Source organism: Anoplophora glabripennis, unplaced genomic scaffold (assembly GCF_000390285.2).
Source record: "Anoplophora glabripennis isolate ALB-LARVAE unplaced genomic scaffold, Agla_2.0 scaffold593, whole genome shotgun sequence".
Taxonomy (NCBI): Eukaryota; Metazoa; Arthropoda; class Insecta; order Coleoptera; family Cerambycidae; genus Anoplophora; species Anoplophora glabripennis.
The window spans coordinates 248,668-260,232 of NW_019416681.1; the positions used below are offsets into that span (position 1 = coordinate 248,668).

Genomic DNA, 11,565 nt, shown 5'->3' on the forward strand with positions numbered 1-11,565 from the left:
AATGTCCTTTATATACTTATTTAAGTCCCAGCATCACCTAGGGAGAAAAAATGTTAAGGGGCTAGTCGAATAACATGATATAAACAGAAAACATAGGGTCGGTTCGCCAGCTAGCCGGCATCCTCCAATAGTCAGCCAGAATCTACTATTTTTTTTAATAATTTAAAATTCGCGCGTATTTTGAGTAAACTTACAAACCATTTATTGAGCATTTAAGATAAAACTATCAATATCTCTTTTCCATACACACATCCTTATTCCTGCGATTCCCGCTCAAAGTTGACAGTTTTCAGTTTTCACTAGTCAGTGTTTGAATGAAGATGCAAAGTTCATATAAAAGGACCCCGCACAAACCTTATGGGTTTGAGTTCCTGGTCGAATCGTCTGAATTTTTGACTTCCAAGTTTAATCGCATATGTTCGCGTGTATTTATTGCTATGAAGTTTGGCAACAGATCAAGCGGTTTCTATAAAAAGTGGATGTTAAATTTTAACTGTTTCATTTTGTGAAACAGTGAGCGTTGTGACTTTCTCTACTGGCGGCAAATGTTTTTAAAATTAATTCAAGGCCCTAACTTACTATGCATTTAGGAACGTCGTTAAAGTTAATACATATGTAATGAATTAATCCACCAAATTTTTAAAGAGTCAGGGTTTTAGATGCCTTTCAGTTGTTGAGCGTAAGCAGTGGCTAGATGATGTAAAAAACTTATTAGTCGAATCTCGATGGAACACCAAATTGGCCTCTCTTGCAAATAAAGATTTGCAAGAGAAACGATGGAAAAAACCTTTATTGTTACCCTTAATAAGCGACCTAAAGAAATTTAGAGAAGAAACCCTGACCATTGCAAACACAAGCAAATAATTGTTTTTCAATAATATTAGATAATGACTACTTTTGGTACAATGCGTTTTATCTCTTTTGATTGTCTTCGACAGAAGACGAATAGGAGATGTTCAGTTTCTCAAAATTAGTGAATATCAACGTGATACAAATCATACTTTTACAGACTATTACAGTGTTCTAACGAATATTGAAAAAATACTAACGAAGAAGTATAAAAGAGTACTTACCAGCGGAAAAGGGTCAAGGGCCGTAGTAGTATTAATCCCCAAAGTTATACATGATTTTATAGATATCTTGATAAAAAATAGAAGCAAATATATTCCATCTGATAACGAATACGTTTTCGCAAATCCAGGGAGTACAATAAAATGGGGTAAAGAGGACGTAGCTATTAGAAGTATTTTAAAAAAAAATCAAACTGGAAAATGCACAAGTTTTTACTATCAATAAATTGCTTAAGTAGATAGCAACTATAATGCAAATTCTTAATTTAAATAAAAATGATATTAAACAATTTTCGAACTTTATGGGTCACACCCTAAAAACTTATGAAGAATTATGTGAGTAAGTATCTACCAAAGACCTCAGAATGACTAGACAAGTAATTCCCTATACATTGCAAAGGAATTGTTTTGATTTTCCACAACTCGAGACATCCTGCTATTAAACAAGGATGAAGATAGTTCTTTGTTTACTAGGGAACACTTAACCAGTGGCGTGTGTGTTAAAAAGGGTGATACATTGTAATATTTGTCTAATTTATATATACTTACCGATTTCACACCTAATTTGATTTTAAAATAATATTAATGACTTCCTTTTTAAATGAATAGAACCATGTTCGTTTTACTCCATAACGGCACTTACTGCCGAAAAAAAAGTAATACTAGTTACAACAATCTTTATTTTCTCAGTAACAATATACATCAATATGTTAAATAATACTAATTAATAAAAGTTTTTACCAGTTCAAATAGGAATCACAAAGTTACAGTTACATATAGTATGGTAGCTATACTATACTTGTATATAATAATATGCATATCAAGTAGGACAATTAAGTGATAAATGAAAGAGAAATAGTAAATGGGGTCATTACACATATTTTTAAGTTCTTTAATTTCTTAAAACAGATTTATTGGATCTAATTTGTTATGGTGGCAATTGATACAAAGTGATCCCGAATTATGTGCAAAAAATTGTTTATACAATTTTAATAGGGGTCCTGTATTTTGACTAAACGAACTTGGGAACTCAGGAACTGCTGTGTCCTTAAGATAAACTCGGCAACCAGGTCTTATTAAGAAATCACTTGATGTGAAGTGATCTGAACACACACCACTATCTTTAGGAATATTTTCCTTTCCTATACATCTCAAAATGCGAGAGAACCAAACGTCTCGGCGTTCAACATTCGAAGGAATCCTAAAATCAAATTACCTAGGTATATTTCCTTTTAAATAATGTTGCCTTTGCAATTCATGTTACTTTTTATTTAACCGTAACACACAATTCACGTTTTAAAAAAATATTTTATATTTTCAATATTATTGCACTGAAAATTTTCTATTTCAAATTTTGTTTTAAACTACCGTCTGTTATCTGTTACGCCCATGGTAAATCTACCTACCTGTGAAAAGAGCGATTGCCTCCACTTTTAAAGCGAAATCTACATATAACACAATATTTTCCCATTGTCTATTCACAAAAACAATAAAATCTGCCAAAAAAAAACTAATAATCCACGGTAAACACAACGTTAAACTCACTAAGGACGCAAAGAATTAATGGCCGCCGACCGTCGTAAACAATAATAAACATCCAGCATAGAGCAGGTACTGCGCGCGCACCTTACCACATGTAATTAGCCAATAGGAGACTGAGTTCTCAAAATATTTACAGTAGAACAAAACAAACCAAGACAATGAATGCACTGTCTATCCTTTCTGAGGTCGTTGGTATCTACATTGGCTAATTCTTATTATCTATGATTTACTATTTTTAATTTCATGATATGGAATAGTTTTTTCTGGGGAGGGCACAGAGCGCAAGACATTCGTAATTTCTCATAGAACTATATAAAATTGTCAAAAACACCCGTTGTGATACTGGTTTTGACAAGAGGAAAAACTCTTGTCCACCACACGCACCACCAAAAGAGGCAAAACCGTTGGTTCACCAACATATACTCATTTCATAAAGTAAAGTCTTGTAAGAGAGTTGTAAGTAGAGTATTGTAAGAAAGATTAAAAAAAACTGTATTTGTCACCAGAATTAAACATTTCAGTCATGTACATACAGGTTGTATAAAACAGATTTTTGCAACGAGAATAAAATACAGTCTGTTTCACTTTTCGTGTATCAGAAAATTTTTCATGAGTTTGAGCCAGCATTGGCTTTTCATGTTTCAAAAAAAAAGGATCAGTGCTCACACTGCAATGCATTCCATCAAGCCAGAAACAAAGAACCACTAACAAACACAAAGAAAGAGAACAAGAAGCAATGACTATGAAATCCAAAGATAAAAAGAGAGCTGCAAGCGAATATGGTAAAACTTTCCGTTCCATTACTTTTGACCTCCAGGCGATCCTACCTTTACCACATGCAGGAGACAGTCAAATTTATTATAGACATAAACTTAATGTGTACAACTTCACAATCTATGATGCCACTACATCTGATGGATATTGTTTTGTCTGGGATGAAACCCATGGTAACAAAAGTAGTGCGGAGATACCTAGGTACTTGCCTGTTAAAATACCTTCAAAGCTTACCTGATACAGTTTGCTACGTTGCATCATTTTCAGACACCTGTAGCAATCAAAACCGGAATAAAAATGTTGCGGCAGAAATGTTATATGCAGTAAGTCACATCAATCACATGAAAATCATTGACCTAAAATTCATGGAGTCAGAGCATTCCTATCTAGAGGCCGACTCTATGCATGCCACAGTTGAACGAGCTAAACGTCGTAAAAAAATTTATTCGACTCGCGAATGGTGTATCCTAGTTTCGGCCTCTAGAATGCGACCAAAACAATACATTGTAGAAAACTTGAAGTTTTGACGATTTTTTCGATTTACAAAACCTGGTAAGAAACTGTCCTTAATACAACCATGAATACGAAAAAGGAAAAACCAAATTGGTTAAAACCTATTCCGGACGGCGTTAGGAGAGCGCCCGTCGCTGCGTCGGACGAGGTTAGGAAAATCTCGGGTCGCAGTATTACGCATGTACCCACGTTCACTTTTGCGTCGTATCAGTCTACCGACGTGCTACCGACTGGCGAGTTGTATTGTAGGTTAGGTTTCAATTGTTTACATGCGAATTGTGTTTTTTCCGTTACCTGCGATTTCTTCTTGTTTGTGCCTGCCATAGGTAAGAGTTCACTGCCTCGTGAAGTGTAATTTTGTGTTTTACGTTGTATCTTTTTATCTTTGCAAAGGTAAACATTATGGCGAGCCAAAAACCTATATCAAAAGAGCAGTTGGAAGCTAGAAGACCTCTAACTCAAGCGGAGTTACACGATATCGCGGCCATAATATTTGACAGCGAATCGGGCGAAGATTTTGATGATGAATATGCACCCAGTGAAAGCGAACACTATTCGTCATCTGAGCCTGAGAAAGTATCTGTTTCTGAAGAACGTGATGTTGATAGTGATGGAGGCAGCGATGGAAGTACGCCACCACTGAATACACAAAACGTTGCGACACCAATGTCCACTTTTATTTGGAAATTCAATCAGGATTTTACTCCCAAAATGTTTGATTTTGATCGAGTCAATTCAGGTGTGAGTGCTGCTTTCACATTGCAAGAAGGAGCTTTGGAATCTGAATTCTTCACACTTTTTTTCGATGATGAGCTTCTCGATATTATTGCGCGAGAAACAAATCGATATGCAAATAGAAATGCTAACAATGAATGAAGATACAAACGTTTCTGAATTATACTCATTTCTAGCTTTGTGCATTTTGATGGGGGTTGTAGAAAAGCAGTCGTTGAAAGACTATTGGTCTACAAATCAAATTATAGCAACCCCATTTTTCAACAGCGCCTTTCGCAGGGACCGTTTTTTGCAGTTGTTGTACGGTCTTCATTTTGTGGACAACAATATTATAAACAACGATGCTCTAAAAAAAATTCCACCAGTGGTAGGTAGTCGCTAAAATTGAAATTCTGTACTTTATTTTATCCGTTTCAAGATATATGCATTGACGAAAGCTTAATTCTTTGGAAAGGGAGATTAGCTTTCAAATATATCCCATCAAAATGACACAGATTCGGGATAAAGCTATTTGAAGCATGTGACGTTGAAACAGGATATATTCTAAATTTTATTATTTACACTGGTGCAAAAACAGAGCTGGACCAAGAAATGGAGCATCTGGGAAAGACGGGTCAAATTGTAGACACCCTTATGAAGGATTATTACGATAAAAACCACATTCTTTACATAGACAACTGGTACAGCAGTCCACAGTTGTTTCAGCATTTATTCCAGAAGAAAACAGGTGCTTTTGGAACGGTAAAAGCCAATAGAAAAGGAATGCCGATTTTTACAGGACGCTTGAATAGAGGAGATTGTGAAACTGCGTGTACCGATGACTTGTTGGCTATAAAGTGATGCGATAAGAAACACGTACACATGTTGACAACCGTATCCACAGGAACACTGAAGAATTGTGGCAAAGTTAACCCAATAATCGGGGAACCTATAGAGAAGCCGCAATGTGCGTTAGATTATAATATGAAAATGGGAGCGGTGGATAAAATAGATATGCAAGTTAGTTTTGTTGCATGCGCCCGCAAATCCCTAAAGTGGTATAAGAAATTATTTTTCCATCTGTTAGACTTATCATTATATAATGCATATGTATTATTCCAAGTTGTAACGGGAAAAAAGCCATCGTTCGCTGATTTTCGGCAGCAAGTCGTTACGCAGCTAATAAAAAAGCATCACGTATCAACACGAAAACGATCTGGCCCGCCAAATGTTGATAATCCACTAAGGCTGACAGAAAGACAGTTTCCGTCACCTGTTCCGCAAACAGAAGCACAAGGATCGCGTACTCAACGAAGATGTCATGTATGCAGCAATAAAAAACTGGAAAAACGGAAGCGAAAAAATACCAGATATATGTGCAGAAAATGTGATGTTCCTTTATGTGTACATCCCTGTTTTGCTAAATTTCATTCAGTAAATAAATACTGATTGAAATTCACTTATTTCCGACCCGTAGAAATATAGTTTTGTTGTTGTCAGAATATAAAGTTTTGTTTTATTATATTATTTTATGTTATATTTTATCCTTGAAATAAATATTCTTATGAAAAAAGTTCTTATTTTTATACAAAAACACCAAATAATTGAAATTAGAAGCTGCCGTACGAGTACGGCTACAGTCTTGGAAATGCGGACGTACGGGTACGGCACATGTTTTACAAAGAACTTTTCCTCGACGTACAGTAACGTCACGCGTATGCTACTTGGGGTAGCATCGTCGTACATGTGCGGTTCCCGGCTGCGCAAGTCAAAATTTCAGGGTCTTTTGTACGGCAACTGCTGACATCTGTAGCAGTTATTTGCGTACATGTACGGCAGCCGTCCATGAAAGGCGGGTGTTACAGTACGTACGGGTAAGGCAATAGTCCTGAATAGGTTAAATATTAAATGATTGCGTTTTGCAAAGAAGAAACCATCCATAATCCAATACAAATACAGTTTATTTCAAGAAAATTTTGAAGAAATTGAGGTAAATTGTAAAGGAATGGAAGAAAAAAAAAACAATCACAAACCTTGAGTTAAACAAAAAGTACATGACAAGACTTCCAGTTTCACATAAGAAAACAGATTTGGAATATCTGTTAAAATCTAAAGTAACTCCCGAAGAATATATTCAGTTTATAAACAACATTCCTGTATCCAACAATATACCAAATCGAAATGAAGAGTCTAACTTCTCTAAAGATCTGTAGAAATAATAATTTAATGACTTAGTGAATTGAGGCTCTTTATAACATAAGAAAGATCTTAAGGGATCACAAAATATGTGAAGATTTTTGTTGATAGGTGTATAATAAAAACCATAATTTTGTTAAGCTCTCAAAACTTAAATTTAAATTATTGGAAAACTAATAATGTATCACTTAACACATTTGCACGCTAGGCAAGTGAAAACTTGTACATATGTAGCTCACCCCTTTCGCAGTTTAACTGATAAAAATTACATAGTAAAATAAAAAAAGTTTCTGTACCGTAAAATGGAGTGAAATTGATTTTGCAGGGTGACTTTGATACTTAGTCAGACATTTATATAAAATTCAAAATACGCGCCAAATATAATCTGTGAACATCCGTTCTGATTTGTGTCAGTAGTGCAAGTTCTCTGTACAGCAGTGTTGCCAACCCAGGGAATTTATCCCTGAATCTAGGGATTTTTTCAGCTATTTAGGGATAAGGGAATCCGTTTCAAAAATCAGTGAAATCTAGGGATTTTTTAATAATTTGAAGGCCCGTTATTGTAAGAAGAAGAAGAGGCAATACCGTCGTTATTTTCTATGGTTACTGTAATCTTTGGGTTTTATTTTTAACCTTATCTGTGATCTGTGCCACAGAGAACAAAATACATCCATGCTCTGTGCTTGTTTGTTGTTCTTTGCTATTCTTTGCAACTTTCAACGGTTCTTCAAGCGAGTCGCAGGTTTTTTGTCATAACCTAAAACCGCTACTTATGATTATAAATCAATTAAGTACTTCGAAATCATATACCTAATGTATATGTTCGAAATGGACTGTACTAATAATCGTGAGTAAGTATTATCCCAAACTCTTTTTGTTATTCTAATGCAAGAACGAATAGATACACTAAATATTCGGGATACTTGTGCAAAAATGACAAACGTTTGTTTTGTGTAATTTGATTTTTAATATGATGTACCTACATAATACATGTATTTTTAGAGAATCGGATTGTGAATCTGAAGTAAACCTAACACCACAGAAAAAGAGAAAAATTTGCCATGAGTTCCAACCTAAGGCTTATAAAAAAAATGTAGGATGGAGTGGCTGGAAGAACCCTCCTTTAAGGGTTGGTTAAAAAATGCAGATCAAGACTGTGAGTTTTGTTTCTGTATGGCATGTAGTGTAAAACTTAAATGTGGAAAAAGTGAAATCATGAAAAATTCGAATACCAAAAAACATCTTGATAATTTAAAACAAAGGCCAGACAACTTTAACTACATTTGTAAATGATCCAGAAAAAAGAGAATTAGATAGAAAGGCGAAAGAAGCTGAAATAAAGTGGGCAAATTTTTTTGCGCAGCGAAATGTTGCCTTCCATGTTGCAGAAGTGCCACTAGTGAAAGAAACTTTTTCAGATTCGAAAATAGCAGCTGCTATAAAATTAGGCAGAACGAAAACAACAAAAATTATTACAAATGTGCTTGCGAAGAAAGACTTGAATGATGTTGTGAAGTACTTTCAAAAAACAAAATTTAGTGTACCTACTGATAGATGAGAGCACAGACATAAGTGTGAAGAAGCTGTTGTGTGTATGTGTTAAGTATTTAAATAATGAGGGACAAATATGTGACGATTTACTCGAATTAATAACGCTGGATGGAAAGAGCACTACGGCAGAAAATTTATATGAACATTTTAAAGACCTGCTTAATAAAAAAAATGTACCTCTTAAAAACATTATCGGACTCGCTTGTGATAATGCAAGTGTTATGTTAGGAAAACATAACTCATTTGCCACAAGACTTAACAATTTGTCATTCAATTGCATTAGTTTCAAATAAAGCATGTCAGCAGTTGCCTAAAACTCCCGAAGAATTTGTTCGGTGTATAGTTACCTATTTTTCTATGAGTAGCAAGAGATGTGCCGAAATAAAAGAAGTTCAGGAATTATTCCAGGTAGAAACAAAAAAAATAATTAAATTAGAAAATACAAGGTGGCTTAGCATGCACTCATGTATTAGCAGAATTCTAGAAAATTGGGAAGTTCTTAAACACTACTTTGCTAGAGTTTTACTTGAGGACAGTACAAAGCAAACTGAATATGTAAATGAACATTTCCAAAATGAATATAATAAAGCATATTTGTTTGTATTTGTGGACAGTTCTATACCCACTTATTGTAGGTAAGTATTATTAGTCGTAAATAAGATAGTAAATATTGCAACAAATGTCACTCTGATATTTCCTTTCCATTTGTGAGTAAACCAATTCTGTTTTATATTAATAATATCTTTCATAGTTCTCCTAACCCCACTTTGCAACCAGCACACCGGCATCGCAAAGCTTAAATTTGTACAAAAGTATTTGCATGATGGGGCCACTTCGATAGGGGGTTCGGGGTGAAATTGACAAAATCAATGTCCACTCCATGCACTACCAATGAGAGGGATGATTTATTAATAAAGATTTTAAAATCAATTTATTTTTATTTACTTTTTTATTTCAGATCGTTACAATAGGACGTGTCTACCGAAAAAAAAAATCGGTGGGCGTAATTATAAAAATTATCAGCCAGAAAAATTGGAAGAGGCTCTCTCGAAAGTGGCTGATGAAGAATGGTCCATCAAAAAAGCTTTCAAAACATACGGAATTGTTTATGGAACCATATAACAGGTGGACCATGGGAACGGGAAGTTTTGAAAATGTTATTATTTCATTACTACGCATAGGTTGCCGTGGATTTGTTTGACAAATTATCTGTCATTTTATGCCATTTAGTAATCATGGAACAGTGGTCCGGCAAACAATGTTCTTTTGTGATTAAATCTTACTACAAAAATAATTATTGTGTGGTCGCAGCACAGCGGCAATTTCGAATTAATTTCAATATTGCTCGTCACGGGAGTGTTCCATCTGCCCATGCCATGAAGGAGTGGGTTCGTAAATTTGAAGATACTGGATCAGTTGAAAATGTCAAACATAAGGACCAAACAGAAGTGTCAGAAGTCTTGAAAACATTGATCGCGTTAGAGCATCTGTAGAGCGCAGTCCAAAACGTTCAAGTCGAAAACAAAGCCAGGCCTTGGGCTTATCAAGGACTACTTTTCTTAGAATTTTACACAAGGATCTTAATTTTCATCCTTACAAAATCCATATTGTCCAAGCATTGAAACCAACAGATCTTCCTGTTCGCCTACATTTTGCTGAAACGATGCTGCAACAGGAACTTGACATTCACAATTTATGGATGTCTGATGAAGCACATTTCCATTTATCTGGCTATACCAATAAACAAAACAGCCGTTATTGGGCTTTGGAAAATCCACAAGAACTTCATCAACAGCCGTTACATAGCCCCAAGGTAACAGTATGGTGCAATATCTTCAATGGGAATCATAGGTTCCTATAATTTTGAGGATCACAATGAAAATGCTATAACAGTCAATGCTGCACGCTATACTGACATGATTAACCAGTTCCTTACACAGCAACTGAACATGTTTCCACAGAACAATAGCTGGTTCTAGCAAGATGGCGCTACTTCATATACCGCAAAGCATCAATGGATTCTGTGCGAAGATTGTTTCCAGGTCGTGTTATCTCCAGACACGGAGACATTGAGTGGCCCCCAAGATCGCCAGATCTTACGGCATGCGACTATTTTTTGTGGGGTATCTAAAAAGCAAGGTGTTCATTGACAAACCACGAGATATTCGGGAGCTGAAAATGAAAATTCGGAAAGAAATTGCTAATATTCCGTTGGATATATTGCGTCGTGTTATGCAGAATTTCAACGTTCAGCTTTAAGAGTGTATAGAGAGAAGAGGAGGCCATTTAGCAGGCATAATTTTTAATAAATAAAAATGGCACACAATTATCTTGTTATTACTATACTTTGTTTTAATTAAATACAGTTACTTTCGGAAATACGTCATTTTCAAAACTTCCCGCTCCCATGGTCCACCTTGTATAATAGATACAAAGGATTACGCGGGAGTAAGCACGGAGGACAGATGGTTTTTAGCGAGGGGTGCAAGTAATTTTTGGTGTACGTTTGAGATATTATAATTTCAAATTACTTTAAAAATACAAAAATTATGTATTAAAGTATAAAAATTACAAAATTCTTTGGTAAATTACAAAAATTACAAAAAGTACAAATTACGAAAAGTACAAAAAGTACCCGATAGAGTACAGAGATTTTTAAATTTATTCTTTAAAATTACTGAAAATACTTAAATAAAAAGGTATAATTGAAAATATTTCATTCAGTTTTCCTAAAAACATCGTAGGGACACGACTAACTTTCTGTTTGCCTACGGTTACCTACCCAGATACTGCTGAAAAAACAGTTTGTGCATAGTGAAAAAAAGTTTACGTGTGCGGGACGCGGTATTTCTCAAACACCATTGTACCGATTGGTTCTTCAAACAGCACACGTGTGGCGCACGGCATCTATTTTGTTATTTAAATGACCTTGGACATTTTATTTTGACTTCTTAAATCTTAAAAGGTAAGTTTAAATATTTTAAATACCTAATAATATTATTTCCTATAAAAATATAATAGATCGATAGGACGAATAGAGTTCTTATTTATTTGATATTTTTGTTCAAATTTGACCAAAAGCAAGTAAAAATTTTTATAGTTTTTACCTTCACTAGAGTAATTCTGGCAACACAAACTCATTTTTAGCTAAAATAATAGTGCAACCAAATTACTCTTGGAGAAAAAAAAAATTGTTACCTGGACT

The 11,565-nt window shown here is 34.8% G+C and overlaps 1 pseudogene; it reads left to right on the top strand.

The window, feature by feature from the left end:
• The first annotated feature begins 3,963 nt into the window (after positions 1-3,963).
• Positions 3,964-11,565, top strand: part of LOC111691835 — a 20,558-nt pseudogene continuing 12,956 nt past the window's right edge.